Source organism: Felis catus, chromosome B3 (assembly GCF_018350175.1).
Source record: "Felis catus isolate Fca126 chromosome B3, F.catus_Fca126_mat1.0, whole genome shotgun sequence".
Classification (NCBI taxonomy): Eukaryota; Metazoa; Chordata; class Mammalia; order Carnivora; family Felidae; genus Felis; species Felis catus.
The window spans coordinates 140,752,431-140,767,379 of NC_058373.1; the positions used below are offsets into that span (position 1 = coordinate 140,752,431).

At 46.6% G+C, this 14,949-nt stretch overlaps 1 long non-coding RNA gene across 1 annotated transcript; it reads right to left on the reverse strand.

Moving 5' to 3' along the window:
* Positions 1–1,327: 1,327 nt before the first annotated feature.
* Positions 1,328–13,350, reverse strand: LOC109501020. Its single transcript, XR_002743384.2, has 3 exons — positions 13,150–13,350; positions 10,542–10,669; positions 1,328–3,117 (listed from the first exon to the last, which is right to left on the reverse strand). It is a non-coding gene; the product is annotated as an uncharacterized LOC109501020 (long non-coding RNA).
* Between the last annotated feature and the right edge of the window lie 1,599 nt (positions 13,351–14,949).

A 14,949-nucleotide genomic window follows, 5' to 3' on the forward strand; every position in this document is an offset into this window, starting at 1 on the left:
CTGCTAATTTCCTACCTCCAACTCAACCCTAAAGCCCTTGAGGGCAGGGAGGGCAGGGGCGCCTGGTACAGCTTTCACAGCCCACAGTGTGGTGCTTCTCACTAAACCGAGCTGTGGGCATTTTTCATGATGCACTCTGGTTAATTGGTGTCACTCCCTCCGCAGGGACTAAGGGAGCAGAGAGGGACCTATTTCCTAATTGTCTGCCAGACGCGCCTCTTTGTACAGGTTCCTGGAGACGCACATCATCAGATCTGATCTCAGAGCTTCGCAACAAGGCAGGCACAGTCCCCATTTTAAAGATAAGAACGTCGAGGGGCGGCAAAGCAGAGTCATCCGTGTGTCACACGTCAGCATACCCCCCGCGTCTGCTGAAGTCTCTAAAACACTTTTCTCCCACTACCTCGTGCCCACACAAAAGCCAACATGTTCCCAAGGATTCTGTTTGAAAAGATGTGCTCCAGTTAAGCGACCTTTGGAAGAGCAAACGTCGAAAGCATGAGTCAAGCGCAGCAGCCCTGATGGGAGTTTGCGGCCGCCCGAAGCCGGCAGACTCCTCATTGACAGAGGGGCCACGCTCATCGCATTGCGCACAAGTGAAAATTCTCCCCTTAACAGGCGGAAAGGCAAATCAAACCCTTTTGGGAGGATTCCAATTCAGGGAGTCGTTAAAGCGAATTTCTCTCCACCAGCCGGGGCATGTCGAAGAGACAGCGGAGAAGCGACAAGTGCCAACCTGGCTGGTCAATTGAGGTTTGTCCCTCAAGAGCGTATGAATTGGGGTCACGGCAGGTCGAAAGGGAGTGCTCTGGAGCCCAGAAACTTCCCCTTGGCATCAACAGCCGCTGCCTTCCAGAGCCCCACCTCACAGCCCTCCAAAGGAAGCTGCCTTTAAAGTAGGACTTGCACCAGAACACGAGCTAGGAATCTTAAGTCCTGCTCCCGATAGTGCTGTGTGGCACTGAGCACATTACTTAACCTCTCTGGGCCTCTTTGTCTTTATAATAAAACCTGCACATGGCAGGGGGCGGGAACAGGCATGCCGTCTAAAGACACTTCCGGTTCCAGATGACCTCATAGCTCCAGATCTCATTGAATTCTTCCCAGACTCAAGCTCTGGTGGTGGCCTTAGTGGCTTTCTCTGGATGCCGGTCTTTTTGGCACGTTGTTCCTCCTGGACACCTAGACGTAGAAACCAGGGTCCCATTCCAAGCGCTTTATAGCTATTAACTCATTTCATCTCCACAATTCTATTACAGGGAAATTGTATTACAGGGAAACTGAGGCATAGAGACATCAAGCCTCTTGTCCAAGGTTCACACAAGGATTTGCCCAAAGATTCTAGCAAGCTACAGCCTGGGATTTGAACACTGGTCGGTGTGGCTTCGGAAAATTACTCTTTACTACCAGATCAGTGGTCCCCAAGCTTATCTACACCTGAGAACCACCTAAGGGGAAACTTGGAAAATTTCCAAAGTGTAAGCCGTACCCCGGACCAATGAATTCATCATGTCTGGGGGTGGCATGGAGGCATCAGTGTTTGGGGAAACTCCCCAGGTAATCCCGAAGTGCAGACAAGTTTGGGGATGCCGTACCATCTGATAGCCTCCCTCCATCGTGGTGTGTGGGAGATGAGATCATGTAGCAGGCGAGAGGCATGAGCTTGGTCCTGGCTGTGTCATCACTTGCTAGACATGTGAGCCTTCACAAGGCACCGGGCTGTCCAGAGCCTCTGTCTCCCACCCTGACCCAGCCCGGCTGCTGTCTGTTCTGTCGTTAGCTCAGTGATCTTGAGTGAGTCACCTGATGTTTCTGAGGCTTACTTTTCCCATCTTGAAAATGTCTTTCTAATACCTATCCAGCAGGGTTCTTACAAAGGCAAAGGAAACAAAGTGCCTGGAGACATAGTAACTGCTCAAAACAAAACAAACTACAATGTATCTGACAACAGGGCTTAACCCCAGCAGTGTCAGATACACACACACACACACACACACACACACACACACACGGGTACACACAGGTCAGACCACACTCACACACCCCGAGTTCAGCCGGCACGGACACACACATTCACACACAACAATGGCAGGAAGGTAAGTCTAATGCAACTCCCGTATTAAAAAATAAATCAATAAATCTCTGAAAGCTTATTTTTCATTTGCGTTTTGCAAAGAAATCATCAGAATCCGCCCCCCTCCCCCATCACCTTTGTCCCTGGCTACCCGTTTGTCTTGAAGTTCAAAGAAGAGATGACGTCAGCTGCAAGGGCTTTCCTGGATGGACTGATGGATGATGACGGTGGTGGTGGTGGTGAGGGCTCTTTCGTAAATTTGAAACATAAAAGTGTTTTCATTCTCTGGCCGTCGTGACAACCTTGTGAGGGCTGGAAATGAGAGTCTCGTTCCTCACCGAAACCGTCTTCCTCAATCACAGGCGGTCTTCACGCTTGTGGGCTGTTATTACAGGGTTGCTAACGAATGTTGATCTTCGGCGAGGGCTCCCAGTAGCGCGTTCTTTTAAATACAGCGGTGATGTCCTAAGTCACAGGAAGGTTTCAAGTAAGAGGATGACATACGTCTTCCTTGGGTGGTACTCTTCATTACGATTGTCTTCTCGCCAACAGAGTTAATGGAATGATCCTCATTCAGTTTACTAGTTGATTAACGTCAGATACCAGAAAATTTCCATCCAGTATTACGATGGCTCCTTGCTCCCTCTCCATTGGTCCCTTCGTGCTGAGGAGTAATTCTTCCAAGAACCCCTTGAACACATCCCCAACTCCCAAACCTTGATCCTGCTAAGTGATCATCTATCTCCGTCTCTCAAGCTCCTTTTGTCTTGACTGTTTCAGTGACCGTCCAGTCCATCCAACCCACCGCCGCCAGAATATCGTTTCAAGCGCGGATCCGGTATTGTCCTCTTGATTTAAAACCTCTTCTGGCTTGCCGCATATATAAGGAAAAGCGCTGAGCAGACATCCCTTAGGGATCTGACTCTCCTTCAAGCCCTCACCAGCTCCTCGAACTCCGGGCGATGAGAGTTTTCAGTGTTGTCTGAGAACGGCATGCTCTTTTGCTCTCCGATGGCTTTGCTGCTGTAGTTTGTTTGCCTACACTGAGAAAGGAGGAGTGTAAATTAATCTGGAGCAGCTATGATATGTGTGGTCTTGGTAGGTACTCTACATACATCATCCCTCGCCTACCAAAAGGACCCTCTGTCCTTCAAAAGGAAATGCTAAGTGGCCCTGCTCAGTGCCGCTTTCCTGGAGTCTTAAGGAGTCGTCCTCTCTCCTCCCTGCCCACCATGCATTGAGCTGTATTGTAACACTGTGTCTTTTTTTTTAATGTTTATTCATTTTTGAGAGAAAGAGAGAGGGTGGGGGGGGTGAGAGAGCACAAGCAGGGGAGGGGCAGAGAGAAAGGGAGACACAAAATTCGAAGCAGACCCCAGGCTCTGAACTGTCAGTGCAGAGCCTGGCACAGGGCTTGAACCCGTGAACTGTAGGATCACGACTGAGCTGAAGTCGATTTTTAACCCACTGAGCCACCCAGGTGCCCTGTAACACTGCCTCTTAAGCCAGGTTTCTGGGCTGCAACGCCTGAAAGGACATTCTTTTGTAGGTAATCTATTGAGGGAGAGCTCCCAGGTAATTCCTATAAAGGAAGGGGCAGGGCACAAGGTAGTTCAGGGAAGGTCTGGTTTCAGCTGAAGTCCACCCTCACACTGATTCCATGAGGAGCTCTGGAGCATGAGTTATCCCACTGTGAAGTCAGGGGCTGGGCTTTTATGCCCCCAATCAGCTACTCATTAGCTGTAGACCACGTCCTGATTAACAGGTGACAGGAGGTCTAATCCCATAGGCATCACCAGGCAGGACAAGTCCATTGGTCATGATAATTTCCTGGAGAAACACGAAGCTGTGAGCCATTATCAGCCAGTCCCATGGCAGCTGAGGACGGCCACACCAATCTGGTAGGAGTCATTGGTAGAAATCTACCTACAACCTCTTAAAAACTATGTTTTTTTTTTCTTTTTTTCTTTTTTTGGCACGGATCCCTTTCATTATTAGCCTGTAACACCCTTGAAAGCAGAGCAGCTGAATGTGAATGTGCCTTCTTCATATTAAGTCCTGGGAGTCAAGCCCGGTATTTTTTGACATGTAGTAGGAACACCGTATTATGCTGAGAGAATGACCCATCTAGAGACTACCTACACTCATCAGAGAAAGGTTCTCAGTTCTAAGAATTTGGTCCTAGATTTCCAGAGGCTTACTGTCTATGTGGAGAGATGGGGCATATACAGGCTGAGGGCAGTCACAGAAAGTCTGTCTGAGGCTGGGTTAAAACAATGACATGTACGGGGCACCTGGGTGGTTTAGTCGGTTAAGAGTCTAATTGTTAGTTTCGACTGAGATCATGATCACATGGTTCGTGAGACTGAGCCCCACATAGGGCTCTGCGCTGACAGCATGGGCCTTGCTTTGGATTCTCTCTCTACCTCCCTCTTTCTGCCCCTTCCCTGCTCATGCTCTCCCTTTCTCTCTCTCAAAAATAAATAAATAAATGTTATTATTTTTAAATGTCACTAAATTGAGAGACAGAGAGTGCATGAGCAGGGAAGGTGCAGAGAGAGAATCCCAAGCAGGCTCTGCCCCATTGGCACAGAGCCTGATGCGGGGCTTGAACCCACAAACCGTGAGATCATGACCTGAGCCAAAACCAAGAGTCCGATGGTTAATGGACTGAGCCACCCAGGCAACCCAATAAACTTTAAAAATACTATTTAAGAAAATGACGTGTACAATATTGAGTTTCACCTATGGGCTAGGCATTGTGCCCAGTGTTTATCACAGTGAGTACAAACTTAGTGTATTCTCTGAGCAAAATTGTTGATGAATGATTAATGACCATCTTACCCACTCCCCTGACTTCCAAAGGAGAATGTCCCTGTGCACTAAGTTATTTCAAGGACTCTCTTCGGTGGTAAAGAATTTGGGAACCAGGCAAGAAGAGAGAATATGGAAAAAAAGCCAGAAATGATCACGTGACAGAGCTAAGAGAGCGGATGGAGAAGAGATTCAGGCATGATGTGCATGATGTGTGGGTGATGTTTGGAATTGCAAACAGAAAAGTAGAAATGTTGAGAACTAGCTATTGGGGCATCGAAAATGTGACGTTGATGGAAGACGTGGAATTTTTAGGTACCTGATGTATATTGGTTCCGTATTGTTCCTCTCTCGTTGACATTTCCTTAAGAGGATAGATAAGATATGAAGAACTTTCAGGTACCTTTTAGTTGCTGAGATTTGCCTGAATGTAACACTATGCTGAGACGGCATCATATGAGGCCCTGGAATTTGAGTTATACACACAACCTCTCATTTCATGGTTATTGCATTCGGGGTTTTTTTAATTTTTAAAAAAAATTTTAGTGTTCATTCATTTTTTGAAAGAGAGAGAGAGAGAGACAGAGCATGAAGAGGGGAGGGGCAGAGAGAGAGGGAGACACAGAATGTGAAGCAGGCTCCAGGCTCTGAGCTGTCAGCACAGAGCCCGATGCGGGGCTCTAACTCACAGACCGCGAGATCGTGACCTGAGCCGAAGTCGGACGCTCAACCCACGGAGCCACCCAGGCGCCCCCATGAGAAAGTGACTGACACCCAGAGAGGTTAAGTAACGTGCCCGAAGTCATCCATCTGGCACCTACTGATTTCAGGGTGTCACTGCAAACCCTGCCCATTAGATTCGAAATTCACAGTCTGGTTACTGTGTCACAAAGCATCTCTGATGAAGGACAGAGCGGATGCCGGCCCCATGAGAACCTGCTTGGGGGAAATTCGGATGGACTGTAGGCCCACGGTCTTGAGGACGGAGTCCAGAGGAGGGAGAGTTCTCTGTGGCACGAAAGCTAAAGCCTTCTGACAGCACCTAGAGCTTGCTCCAGGCCTGAGTCTGAATCCAAAATCTTCATCCAGGTGGGCTTATGGCAGACACTGTCTGGGAACATTCAAGAGAGAGTTCATCGAAGGTAGACATTAAAAGCAAGAGAAAGGCATCGCCCTGCTATTTCACGTAACACTACGGTATTTTGTAGACTCGAAACTAAGATCGACTGATTTGTACTCCAAAAGATTAATTCACTTCAAGAACGACTGAGAGGTATTCTTTCTCATTTGCCTCGCATGACACCAAATAGCTGGTAAGACAAGCTGGTTTGACTCTCCTCTCTCCGGTTTTGAAGTTGTATTGATAGAGCCATCAAGCTGTCATTCACAGACTCCGAAAGAAGCGGTGTTTTCCTTCCCTGAACCATCCTGTTGTTAGAGATGCTACTCCCCTGTTTCAACAGCTTAGAATTATGTCAGGAGCTAGATCCCACTTGGAATAAAACCCTGAAATTGCTTTATTCTTCAGTTGCGAGGAAAGCCGAAGGCATGAGGAAATGGTAGAACCACTGAATTTGGAGTCAGATGTTGCCAGCTGCCAATTGCGTGACCCGGGGCGAAGCGTCTCCTCTCTTGCGGGCTTGGTTTCCTCCTCTGCAATGTGGGGGCCGACTAATCCTTCCCCTTCCCCCTTCGTAAGATGGTGAGAAAGATGAAATTAAACAACGGGTAAAAGCGGGCTTCCTAATCTATGAATTGTTGTACACATGTGAGTGGTTGTTATTAATTACACTTTGGATTAGAGCATAAGGTGCTTTACCAAAGCTTAAATAATAAGCACCTAAAGAATCAGGAGAAATATTTATAGAAAAGATGTTTGCTTTCTCTTGCGTGTGTTATCAATTGCTTTCAACTGGTATTTTAATTAATAAGGTGTGTGATTTTTTAATTTAAATAAGATTAAGTCTCTGGAAGAAATAATAGCAGAGGAACATGAATTATGTAATAAAAAAAATCCTAACAACGGTAAAGATGAAGTGGTTATCTAGAAACGGAAAGATCCTTGTTCAGCCTTGGAGGGGACTGTACTGATTAGCTCTATTGTTAAAGTGCATTTTTTTCCACTTTAGATAATAGTCACTTATTTTCATATTCCTTTTAGGACTTTACATCTTTTCCACATTCCAATGCGTTTTTTCTTAAACATTTTCCTACCATATTCTATGGCACAATCAGGAAGCAGATCGGGAAAATAGTGTAGTACATCGCGTGTCCCAAGGAGGAGGCATCTGAGGAGTTCCTTGAGAGGCTGGCAATGATTCACCAGGTCAATCAGGTCAGAAAACTGGAAATCACTTTTCACTTCTCACTCACCGTTCACCTTCGGTCACAGAAGAAGTTCTGTCTTCCTTACGTTTCCAAATTCCCTTCCCTCTTCCCCGTTCTGATTTTCCCAGCCTAACGCAAACCCTTGCAATCCCGGCAAAGACATTTCAGCGGTCTCCGAAAGGATGTGCAGCCTCTCTCCTAACCATCCCAGACCCTACTGCATCCAGCAGTCAGAGATCTTTCAAAGAGCACATAGAAATGCTTCCATTTCCAACAAGGAATAACAAGGAGAGCATTTATTCTCTCCTGAACAGATAAAATATAGGAGACAACAGTTTTAAGCACAGAGCAAAAAAGCAGGCATCCTTGAGATATGGTCAATAAATAATGTGAACCCTGTAATTTCCCCCTAGCTTACTGCTTATACTTTCAGGAAATGGGGACACTGAGACAGAACCCATAGTCTCACGTCCAGGTCAGTGGAAACAATGAAGCTGGGAGGCCAGGGGGAACACGACTGCCAGAGTTTGCAGGGCACATGAAGGGGAGAGCTGAGAAGGATCTCCCTCTAGTCTTTTTTTTTAATTTACTTAATGTTTGTTTATGTTTGAGACAACGCGAGAGACAGAGTGCAAGCAGTGGAGGGGCAGACAGAGGGAGACACAGAATCCGAAGTGGGCTCCAGGCTCCGAGCTGTCAGCCCAGAGCCCGTCGCGGGGCTGGAACTCACTAACCGTGAGATCATGACCTGAGCCGAAGTCAGACGCTCAACCGATTGAGCCACTCAGGTGCCCCGGATCTCCCTCTAGTCTTAAGCAAAGTGCTGATTGTTATACCCAAGGCTGGAGAAAGAGCCACTGGAAAGGACTGGAGGAATCAGTCCTTGGAGCTTACCAGAAATAGCTTTGGTTCCCATAAGCCAGAGTGGAAAACTTGTAATTCAGAGTATCAGGTAGAATATTCAGAACAGTTTTACCCCAGTAGTGGGGGGAATGAGCTCTGGGCTAAACATTGCGCTGGACCCACCTAATAACATTTAAAGAAGGTACAAAGACCCACACTTTTTTCAGGTCACATAACCAGATCCTAGAATAATGTCCATAAGGAGTTATTCAGATAGAGAGATACTCAACACCTAATAGGGCTAAATCCACAATGTCTGGCATGCAATAAAAAATGACCAGGCATGCGAGGAAACAGAAAAATATAAGTGATGATGGGGAGAAAAATTAATCAAAATTGACCTGGAAATCTATCCATACGCTATACATATATTACAGAATTAGTAGGCAAGCATATTAAACACTTATGATTACATTTCTTACATTGAGAAAGTTAAGTAGAGACATAGAAGTATTAAAAAAAAAATTAGATGCTTAGAGGTGAAAGCCACAGCATCTGTGCACCCTTTAAATCACAGCACGTGTTTCTGTTATGCTAGATGAACCAGTCCTAGAGATCTAGCATACAGCATATGCCTACAGGTAATAAGACCTACCGTATTGCACTCGTAGAACTTTGCTAAGAGGGTAGATTTTATGTTAAGCGTTCTCATCACAAATAATAAATAAATAAATAAATAAATAAATAGGATGAGAGGAAGTCCTCGGAGGTGAAGGATAGGTTTATGTCACGGATTGTGATGCTAGCTTCACAGATGCCTACTTATCTCCAAGCTCATCACCTTGTCTAGATTACATATGTAGGTACGGCTTTTTGTATGTCAATCACACCTCAATAAAATGATTTAAGTTTTAAGAGGATGATGTGGAAACCACAAGGTCTAAACTAGCAAACACAGTGAAAGGGATTAAGTAAGAGATTAGATAGTGCAGAAGGAAATATTACTAAACTTGAAATCAAGCTCATTGATCGTTTCCAAAATAAAACGCAGAGAAACAAGGTTGGCTTGGGGGTGGGGGGATGCAGCGACCATCTGTGAGCTGTGGACCAGCTTCATCAGCCTAACACGTGTGCAAGGAGAGAGAAGAAAGGGAGGGACATGGTCAGGACTTTAGAATTGCATAAGCAGTGACTCCAAAAAGTTAGCAAACTGTGTTCAAGCCTTAGGCATCTGAAGCCTCCACTGAGGTAGGGTTTGCTGACGGCTCACTCATGCGGTGGCTGGCCGCCTCAGTCACTCTCCACGCAAGCCTCCCTTTCACATGCTTGAGTGTCCTCACAATGTGGCCCCTCACTTCCGCCAGATCAGAGAAAGAGGGAGCAAATCAGAAATCAGTGTATCCTGTAAGTTAATCTTGGAAATGACATCCCATCCCGTCTGCCATATTGTACCAGTCTGTGGCAGAGCTTGGGGAGAGATCACACGAGAATGTGACTATCAGGAGATAGTGCTTTTTGGGGTCCAACTTAGAGGCTGCCTACCATAAGGGCCTAGAGAAATATCTGAAAGAATAATGGTCTTCAGATTTGATGAAAACTATAAGCCCCCAGATCCAAAAGGCCCAACAAACCCCAAACATAAGAAATATGACAAAACCATCTCAAGGCCCATCATAAACATATTGCCTAACATCAGTTATGAAGAGAAAAGTCTTAGCAACAGCCAGAGAGATTCTTCTACACTCCATAGTGGTTAAAACTGACAAGGCTGATCACACCAAGTATTGAAGAAAATGTGGGGCAACTGGACCCCTCAGACACTGCCAGCGGACTATGCAAGAGTGCCACCATTTTGGAAAATGGTCGGGCAGTTTCTTCAAAGGTTAAATATATACCTATCACATGACTGAGACATATGTTTACCCAAGAGAAAGAAAAACATATGTACATACAGAGATTTGAGAAGTGCATAGAGCAGCTTTATTTTTCGCGGTTAAAACCTGGAAACAACTCCAATGTCCATCAGTCAGTGACTAGATACACACTGTGGTGTGTCCATACAAATGGATTCCTACTCAGAAACACAAAGGAGCACCTGGGTGGCACAGTCAGTTAAGCATCTGACTTTTGACGTCAGTTAAGGTCATGATCTCATGTTCCTTGGTTTCCATCCCCACAGTGGGCTCTACGCTGACAGCACAGAGCCTGCTTGGGATTCTCTGTCTCCCTCTCCCTCTCTCTTGGCCTCTCCTCTACTTGTGTGCATTCTCTCTCTCTCTCTCTCTCTCTCTCTCTCTCTCTCTCTCTTTCTCTCTCTTTCTCTCTCAAAACTGAATACATATTTTTTAAAGAGAGAAATGGAAAGAGATGAACTACTGATGTTCAACACCATGGATGAATCTGGAGATAAATATGGCAAGTGCAAGAAGACAAATACCAAAGAGTAAATTGATCTGGTGATGGAAAGTGCATCAATGCTCACCAGGGGGTGGAGCCCAGAGGTAGGTGGGAGGGAGACGCCATTTTGGGGAGTCAGAGTGTCGATACGTCCATTACCTTGATTGTAGTGATGGCGTCATGGAGAATGTCCAAACTCATCAAATGTCACCCCTAGAAAAATGTACAGTTTGAATGTCCATTAGACCTTAATAAAGTTGTTAAAAACAAAGACCACACCCAATATAGGCCTATCCCTTCTGCAGTTTGTGCTTTCAGTGGCTTCCTATAGCCCTTCGGGGTCTGGGCTTTGGAGAAGGGTTTGAGCCTCTTCCAGTTCCTGTTCCAGTTGTCCCTCTCCCTATCTTCCTGTTGACTGTTTGAAACTCCCTGCAAGTCCTGGACCATAACGCTGGCTCCCATCCCATCACTCCTCCCCCCAGAGTGTTTCTCCCCTGTCCACGCCCCTCTGATAACTTGTTCCCACCTTAAGACCCCACTCAGCTTTTCCCCAACAGATCATTTCTGGGCCCCCTTCTTCCTCTCCTGCCTTTGGTTGTTGACCGTACTGTGTTCTACCTTCTGGTGCTTCCTGCAGCCTTCCTACCGACCCCACTCACTTGGATCACCAGGCTTTCAAGTCACTACTGTGATCACATCTAGTGGTAGTTGTCATAATGGCAAGAGTTCTTTCTGTCCCTGCAGTGCTTAGCATGACATTGGATACACAATAGGAACAAGGGATAGGTTTGAAATAATACATGAAGAAGATGATTTGGAGAGCTCCCCAGAATATGGCTGCAATAACCTATCTGTGCCCCCCCATTCATATGTGGACATCCTAATCCTCAGCGCGATGGTATTTGTTGGTGGGCCCTTCGGGAGGTGAAGTTCTCATGAGTGGGATCATCACCCATGTTAAAATGACCTCAGGGAGCTCCCGGCCATCTTTCCGCCATGTGAAGATAGAGAAAAGTAAGCAGTCTATAGCCCGGAAGAGGATCCCACAGAACCTGACCATGCTGATCCCTGATGCTCTAGCCTCTGGCACTGTGAGAAAGCAATTTCTGTTGCTTACAAGCCACCCAGTCTGTGGCCCTCTGCTGTGGCAGCTCCAACAGACTACGGTAACGTCTCACCCAGAGAACCTCAGATTCACCGACGACAAGATCACGTTCGGAGTCTGGCAGAGGACCCGACAGGACAGAGTGTAAGTGCTATACTTCTCAACAGGATCATGGATAGAGGCATCCTAGAGTGGGCGAGTGTTCACTTAGGAGGGCAGGCCAAGGTCTGGGGGATGGAAGCAGGGAAGGAGGAGGAGGTGTCTTCTCAAGGTGGCTTAAAAAAAACAACAATGCTTTTAAATCCCCCAAACAGCTGTCCGGTTAGGAAGATACTGTTTATAGTCACAATGCCTACGTTCAGCCCGCTGGTGGTGACGTAGACCAGCAGAACTCGCGTATAACATTCCAAGCCCGTGTTCCTGTTTTCATTCTGATGGGGCCAAATGGGCAATTGCCCGGGTCCGGTTACCCAAGGAGGTCAGAGTACTCCCTCCCTTCCCTTTCTTCTGTGGATGACTCTAAACTGTGTCATTGGACAGACACACCAGTGAAACATTCAGGGGCCAATGTCTGCCTTCCTCCATCCAACTCCGCACCATGTCTCTCTTTTGCTCAGAGTTTCAATAATGAGCTGATGAGAAGGGTGTGAGGCAACACGTCTGTGAGTCTCCTCTGAAATCTTCTCTTGGTTATGTTGTTGTCTGCTCTTCAGCCCGGTGGACAAGGCAGCCACCAGGAGTGAGGAAGAGAGAAGCCTGGGCAGCAGGAGCCAAGCAGCTGTGCCCAGACAAGGGGAGACAAAGGGCAGAGGCCAGAAAGGCCAAGGTTGGCGATGATTTTCACTTTCAAGAAGTTTATAGCTCATTGAGGTATCTGGCACTGAGTGGTCCGCTAAGACTCAACCTTTTCTAGAAAAGGAAAAAAAAGAAAAAAGAAGAAAGAAAGAAAGAAAGAAAGAAAGAAAGAAAGAAAGAAGAGAGAGAGAAAGAAAGAAAGAAGGAAGAAAGAAAGAGAAAGAAAGAAAGAAAGAAAGAAAGAAAGAAAGAAAGAAAGAAAGAAAGAAAAAGAAAGAAAGCAAACAAGCAAGCTTTCCAAGCTTACCAGTTTGGATTCAAAACATCAGGCAAGTGGAAAACAGGACTGGGGCACTCAGATTCAAATCAAGCATGAGATGTATGAGTTTATGTTTCATAAGGATGGAAAGGAGTGTTTAAAAATTCTTTTTTCTTACAGGAATCATCAAACATACATAAAAGTAGAGAGGAGAGGATAAAGATCTTCACTCATCTATCACTTAGTTTAACCATGGTCAAAATTGTATTTTTTTTTTAAGTTTATTTATTTTTGCGAGAGACAGACTATGAGCAGGGGAGGGGCGGAGAGAGAGAGAGAGAGGGAGACACCGAATCCGAAGCAGGCTCCAGGCTCCGAGCTGTCAGCACAAAGCCGGACGCGGGGCTCGAAATCACAGACCGTGAGATCATGACCTGAGCTGAAGTCAGACGCTTACCTGACTGAGCCACCCAGGCGCCTCCAAAATTGCATTTTTTAACCAGAGAGAATCAGGCAAAATCTACAGGTACATACCATGGGCATCAGGAGTTTGGAGGTAGAACAGCGTGGACAAAGAAACCCGCGGCTTTGGACTGTAAATCGTCCTCCCCTTCTCAGGGTGTACAACCGAGAACCCAGTTCCTTGACTTCTGGCCAGACTTCACTGCAGCAAAACATGTGTGAGCATCTCCGCATCCCAAGACCCTTGAGAAGTCAAGGGAGGCCCAGGGCTAGTCATACGTAGTACCTGCTCAGTAAACGGTGACGTTTTGCCATGGTTACCATGTTCAAATGCATCAGGCAACCATGCCCGGAAGACAAGAAATTGTAACTCAGCCCAAGTCAGGACAAAGGCCTGACTCTGACACATGTGGGATTTTCCCAATGTTTTCTTGGAAACAAGTAATCAATGGCAGAAAACCTCAAGTCCATGCATGTTACAGAGAAAGCAGATGTGTTTTGAATGGCAAAGAATGAGGAAGACAACAGTGATTTTTTTTTCTTTTTAATTCTGACTAATTTTACAGCAACCGATTAACCATTTGCTCTCTCTATAGCATCTGTATTGTTCCAGCGCTGAAATCCTAAGGCACGCTTGGAGGCAGCTGTAACCCCCAGGGGATGTTTGACAAGGTCCAAAGGCATTTTCGGTTGGAGAGAGTTTGGGTTGTCATGTTGGGACAGGAATGTTCCTGGCATCTAGTGGGTAAGGGGCCAGGGAACATCCTCTACAATGCATAAAATAGCATCATCACCACCCCCAGCAAAATACTACATGAGTCCACGTGTGCTTACTACCAAGGCTGAGAACCTCTGAATTAGCTGAATACAGATCAAGCTTTGGGGTCGGACAGCATTATATTGAATCCTGGCTATGTGGCTTACCAGCTCAACACTTTTCTGTGAGCGCCTCCACTATGATTTGGGGACGGTGACACCTTCATTGCAGGTCTGTCTGCTTCATCTGCGGGAAACGCTGACCTCTGCACCCGACACACGTAGGCACTCAATTCGTGGTGGCCGTTGCAATTTTGCATTGATTACTGCAGTTTTTGACATTGTGAGTAATAACCCTTGATTTCCTTTTTAAAACATTCTTGATGAGCCCAGTGGAGAGCCAGATCCCAGGAGGAAACAAAGAAGGTCTCGAGTGGACCACGCCATCCTCTCCCGGAAGCTGGGTAGGAAGGATCAGAGACTGTCAAGGGAAAAGATGCCCATGCGCGTACTGGAGGCGGGGCCGGTTATAAGTAGATGGGACTCCTGGTGGGGAGATCGAAAAAGTAGCTTTTTGTCAACCATGGCACTGTTGATATCTGGGGCCAGATAATTCTTTGTTGCTGGGAGGACGCTGGACACTGCAGGCTATTCAGCATCATCCCAGGCCCTCAGTGCCTCACGTCTCCAGACACTGTTGAATGGTCCCCGGGGGGAGTTGAGAACTGACATGGGCCTGCGATGGCAGCCATGCCCCTGTCCCTTCACCCTCCACCTTCAGCCCATCCCTAAAGCAGACATCACTCATTTGACGTGACCCTGTGCCACTGAGCACGGACCCAGGAATCTCACCACGTCACACCGGACAGCCCCTTAGGGATCTGTTGCATTAACTCTTCTTACCCACCCTAATGTGCACTCCCCTGTCTGTGCTGCCCCTTGCTACCCCGATATTTCCAATACCACCTGCCTCTCGGCAAAGTCTGGGGTTTGTTTTTATTGTCGTCGTTTCCTGGATTCACAAAGATCTCGGACATCCACGCTGGCCATCCCATCGGTTCACCTACGACAATCTTTCCGTCTGCTCAATATCATTAAGATGCTCTCTCAGAGAGT